Genomic DNA, 5,774 nt, shown 5'->3' with positions numbered 1-5,774 from the left:
GTCCCCTCCCTCCCCCCACACCACACTCACAACCCTTGGAGAAATACCACGTCTCGAAGCTTGGCTTTCAGTGACTTAACTTGTAACAGTCACTCCTTAATTTCGTATGGTGTTTGCATTTTCAGCTTTTCAGGCAGTGGGGATTCTGGGGCGCCTGGGAATCCAGTGTCCAGGACAATCTGTGACTCACTTCTGGATCTATGGTCAAAGTCTGGTGCTAGATAGATCCTTGAACCTGAGTGAGAGTTCTAGTTCCATCCAGACCAAAGGTCCTGTCCTTGCTTCTTCCCACAATCTTCCCATTCCAAATTCAAACATGGTGTCAAGTAGCCCATGTGGAACTGGGGAGTCAGTACCTTCCAGCTCCATTAGAAGCGGGGGAAACAGGAACACAGGGGGTTTCACTAGATGGATAGTTCCTGCTCCTAATTCGTTTGGTTTTCTGGAAAAGTCCATTTTAGCTTGGCTGCATTTAGGATCCCACATATGTTTTTGGCCACCACTCGCTCCTCTCTCTTCCTTCCCCCTGATGTCACGGCCTAATGCAAGGGGCAATGTTCATCGTGTTATGAATAAAAGCCCACTTGAATCCCACTGTTTAAAATACAGTGAACCCTGTTGATATTGATCTCACTCACAATGCTTTCCCGCATATGATGTCCATCTCTTAAAGTATGGGTCATGTTTCCTCTTAAGATCTTTTCTTATCTCATTCCCCTAAAATGATATAAACAGTTTCAGGATTCTTGATAATTAGGTATTCGGGCAAAGAAGAGACATCCTGTTCTTTTTTTTTTTTTTTTCTTTCAAGTTTTTAAATGATCGGGATACCAGAAAATGAAGTCATGGGGAATACAAATGCTTGCTTCTCATCTAGGATCTGCTTTCCTTCCCAATTCTATAAAAAGGAAATGCATGAGCACACAAGCTCCTGGCAGCATCTGAGCCCACCCCCCTGGTCGCCAAACCAGCCTCACGTTGCCCTGGAATGACCCAATTGTTGGGTCACGCAAGAGTGAATTAAATACTTGTTCAGGCTGTCTGCCTGGCGTCTGTCGTGTCCCCTCCAGACAGACTTTGAAGAGGGCTTGGTGATGGAGCTTGTTTGTTTCCTTTTGTCCCACTGGCTGACGGTTAGCAGTCTCCATTTTCTCCTAGATCCTGCCCCAGGGGGCGCTGTGGCCAGAGCAGAATGCCATGCCCACAGGCAGGAATACTGGAGGGAGCGTGGGGATGTCCTCGGCAACTTTCTCTCTACCGAGGAACTGGATCATCTATAGGAACCAAACTCCTGAAGTCTGGGGAACAGCAAAGGCTGAGGGACTCCTCACGGGAGGCACTCAGGGGACTCGTGGGGTCAAGGAAGGTAGAGGAAGTCAGGGAAACAATTTTGTTGTTGTTGTTTTAAAAAGTAGGGTTGCAGAGAGAGGTGGGGATGCTTTAGTGTAAGAAGAGGTACCCCAAACCCTGATGGAGGACAGCCTTACCCAGAGAGGGGATGACTCACTGAAGGAGAGCAGAAGGAACGAGAAGGGAGCCAAGAGCCAGATCCTGAGATTGACAGACTTTCTGTGACAGTCTCTAACAGCAATAAAACCCTAACTAAGAAACAAATCTTATGAGGGATACCTTTAGATTGGACCTGGTGGTTCACGAACTTGGGAGGTGGAGGCAGGAGGATCAGGAGTTCAAGGTCAGTCTCACACGTGTAAGGAGTTTGAGACTACCCTGGGCTACATCAGATCCTATCTCGAATGAAAGAAAGAAAGGATAAAAGAAAAAGAAGCTATCTTTTCTAACTTCTATGAACATTTATAACTATTCTCCAGACTTCAAACACCTTCATCCATCCGCTGGGTATTTATTGAGCACCTGCCTTGTGACAGGTGCTATACTGGGTACCAGGCAAATCAATGAACAAATGGACAAAAATCTCTATTCTCAGGGAGCTTCTAGTCTAGTGAGGACAGAGAGACAGTGGCCAATAAACAAACTAGGAAATTATATACTATAAAGTGTTAGCTGCTTTGAAAAAAATCAAAGTTTTTTCTTTCATTCTTTTTTCCTCTCTCACTGAAAACAACAATTAAATGACATTTTCTCTCCTGGAACATGAGGCACCAGGAAAGGGCTCTGGGTTCTGTTGCTGTCCTTGGGTCTGACTTCTTTGTCAGCTCCTTTTGGGATGATTCTATTAGCAGGTGAACTTGGGCCTCCTGGGCTGAGCTCAGAGGTGCTAAGCAACCCCCGCTCCCACCTGCCCATATGAAATCCAGCAGAGAGTGAGGGGCTTTTCTTTCCCTTGCTAGCAAAAGCCCCGGGCCCTAAGACCCTCAAAATGAGCTGGCTGAGTCCCAAAGACGACAAAGGACCCAGCCAGTTCAATTTGAGGGTCTTAGGACTTGCAAAGGCCCAGTGGGAAGGTAAGCGTTGGTTCCACTTCACAGGAGAAAGGGTCTGAGGTCAGGAGAGAAGAGGGCCATTGACAAGCAGAAACACTCGTCGTATCAATCACCACAGTGAGCCCTAAGTGCTTTCTCTTGAGCCTTTCAAACACCGACTTAGTCTGAGAATCTGTAAATCCAGCTGCCCAGAGAAGGGAGGGGGGCTAGTCAGGGTCTCTTACCAGTTAGGGAGCCAGACACACTCTCTCTCTCTCTCTCTCTCTCTCTCTCTCTCTCTCTCTCTCTCTCTCTCTCTCTCTCTCTCTAAATTAGGGTCTCATGTGTAACCCAAGAGGACAGCCAATTCACTATGCAACGAAGAACCTTGAACTTCTGATTTCTGATCCTCCTGCTAAGATTGTAGGCAGCCTGGGGCTCCGTGCATGCTAGGCAACCACTCTACCTACCAATTGAGCCATTCCCAGCACCAAGAAAGGGTGTTGCTATATAGCTAGTCCTGGCTACTTGAGACCCTGTCTCAAAACAAAACAAACCCCTCAAAATTCAACAAGGTTGATTTAAAATGTGCACAAGATTTGAATATGATCTGTCTTCAGTAATTAAGATATGTGAACTGTATTGTACATAAGTCATAGAAAGACACGGAACAATATAAGGCCTTAGGAAACGCAAGTTAAGGTCACGAGTTAGGGGTTGGAGAGGTGGCTCGCTGGTTTAGAGTACTGGCTGCTCTTCCAGAAGACCCGGGTTTGATTCGCAGAACCTACATGGTAACTCAAAATCACCTGCAACTCCAGTCTCAGCGGATTGACTGCCCCCTTCTGACCTCCATGGCACTGGTCATACACACGGTGCACAGACGTACATTTAGGCAAGACACCCATTGGGCTTAAACTCAGTTGCATCCAGCAAGGACGTGTCAAGGCAGAGGACAAGTGAGTTCGAAGGCCTCATCACCCACCGACATATGTCGGGGCTTCAAATGGCTCACAGAGCCGAGCACAAGGGAGTTAAGTAGGGGCAGACAACAGACACCTGCTAGATCAGCACTGCTGACAGTCAAGGAAACTGACCTCTGACCTCTTCTGACTTTTAAGACTGCCAACATGTTTGTACCATTTCACATCTTCACTAGAGGTATAGCAATGATATAGCTTCTCCACATCCTTTTCAACATTTAATATTCTCGGTGCTATTTAATTTTTAAAAATTTAACTTGTGCATGTGGTGCTGTGCCTGAGTGCACGCATGCGTACCAAGTGCATGCAGCACCCATGGAGGCCGGAAGAGGGTGTTGGAGCCCTTGAAACAGGAGTTAGAGAAGGCTGTGAGCTACCATGCGGTGTTTGGAACTGAACCCAGGTCCTCTGCAAGAGCAGCCAGCGCTCTTAGCCTCTGAGCCCTCCCTCCAGTCCCAGCCCAGGTTTTAAATCACAGGCAAAGTATAAGTTATTTTCTACTTAAAGAAAGAAACTTAAAAACTCGGAACAGATATAGAGCCGCCTTTCACTTTCCTCTACTTGCTGACACGTTTCTGTTTGAGGTGGAGACAGCCCCTGCGGGACTGCAGCATCACCCACACCTGACATGACTAAGGCTTTGGGGCCAGGTCTTTGATAAGACGCTTGACTGGGGAGGAGGGGCTCAGAGACCAAGCGAGGCAGAGAACAAATCATCCCTGGGCACTGAGGGCCTGTCCACCATTGGGGGTGATGCTCGTGTTTGGAGGGGGGTCATGCACCCCTGGTAAGTGCTCTGTCTGTGAAGGCGTTCAGTAGGGCTTGCTATCACCGAAAGTGTCAAGAGGCTCACGGAATCGCAGGAGCTCCTGCTTTCAGAGTGATCATGTGACTGGTCTGGTTCAGGGCTCCAGTAATTACTTGCTCATTCTCAGAGTGGCTGGTGGGAGAAGTGGGGTAGACAGGCCCTCTGAAAGGGAAGGGGGAAGTGTCCAGCTCACATGCAGTGAGCTTGAGGCTAGCTCAAAGGGATCCAGAGATTTATCGAGGGCCATTGTTGGTGAGGGTAATGCTGGCATTTAAATTTAGATTTTAGGTTTGTGGTCCTTTTAGCCACCAGGTTACAACATCTGTTTCAGAGTATAAAGGCACTTATAAAATAAGTTTTATTTCTAATTTGTGTGTGTGTGTGTGTATTTATACATACACTGTGTATGCAATGCTCTTGGAGGCCAGAAGAGGGCATCAGATTTCCCTGGAACTGGAGTCACAGGTGATTGTGAGCTGCCTGATAGGGGTACTTTTTGTTTTTAAAAGCCTAGGCTTGTCTCAAACTCACAGTCCTCATTTTTACCTTCAGTTCTGGGATTATAGCCACAGCTGCCACGGTTGGCTTCTATAGTGCTGGGGGTGGAACTCGAGGCTTTCTGTATGAGAGGTAAGCACTCTACTAAACCACATCCTTGTCCCCCTGAAGTCACTCTGTGACCCCTGAGCCCTATACAGAGGCCAGGGTAAGGGCATACTCTAGGCCCTGAAGCAGGCTGATAGGTCCAGGATGAGAAGTCAAGTGTCTGGGCCTCTAGATCAGCAAGTTTTCTGACATACTGTGGAGTGACTGAGAACTTAACTCTGAGCCTATGGAGAACTGATTCCTAAAACTTGTCCTACAAGAAACATCGATGGAAGTTTCATCCTAAAACACCTCCTTGCTCCTCTGAGAGCTTGGCATGAGCCCTGCCCTTAGCCCTGCCTCCCTCAGCCGTCTTGATGACCTCACCTCTGTCTTTGCTAGGCCACTGTGGTTGAGAGAGGACTATGCTCAGTCAGCAGAGCAGGCCTCCCGCCCTGTCCCATCAGGCCCTTCGCACAGCAAGTCTCTTTGGGGCCCCAGAGATGAAGCCCAGAGAGTCTTTTCATAAACAGGGTCACCTCCTGCATGGATTGTCATGTGGCTGTGCACACAGAGAGGAGCAACCTTTCTGGAGGATTTCCCTCACTCTTGTGAGCATCAGACATTGGACACATGGTAGAATTTTCCATCTGACTCATTTCATCTTGACAGCAGCTCCCCCCCCCCCCCCCCCCCCCCCCCCCGCACCAGGGGAGGAGTTGCTTCGACTCCTATTTTCCAGATGAAGAAAGTAAGCCCCAGCTAGATGAGGGGCCTTCCTAAAAGCCTGGACAAGAAGCAGCAGATTTAAATCCAACTTCAAGAGATCATATCATCCAAGATTGCTTTGCTCTGGGACTCTCCGCCTCTTTTGGGTTCCACCAATTGTGGGGAAAACCTAAAGTGACGTTCTCCCTGCATGTGGCTCATTTGACTTTTTGGATATAGTGGCCACCTCTCCTCTCCATGCTTAAAGAAGGACCAACTGGGGTCCCCAAGAACTGGCCACCTCACTGC

This window comes from Alexandromys fortis, unplaced genomic scaffold (genome assembly GCF_014885135.2).
Source record: "Alexandromys fortis isolate MF-2015 unplaced genomic scaffold, M_Fortis_MF-2015_v1.1 scaffold_122, whole genome shotgun sequence".
NCBI lineage: Eukaryota > Metazoa > Chordata > Mammalia > Rodentia > Cricetidae > Alexandromys > Alexandromys fortis.
The sequence above is the reverse complement of the archived record's forward strand: the minus strand, read 5'-3'. Positions refer to the sequence as shown.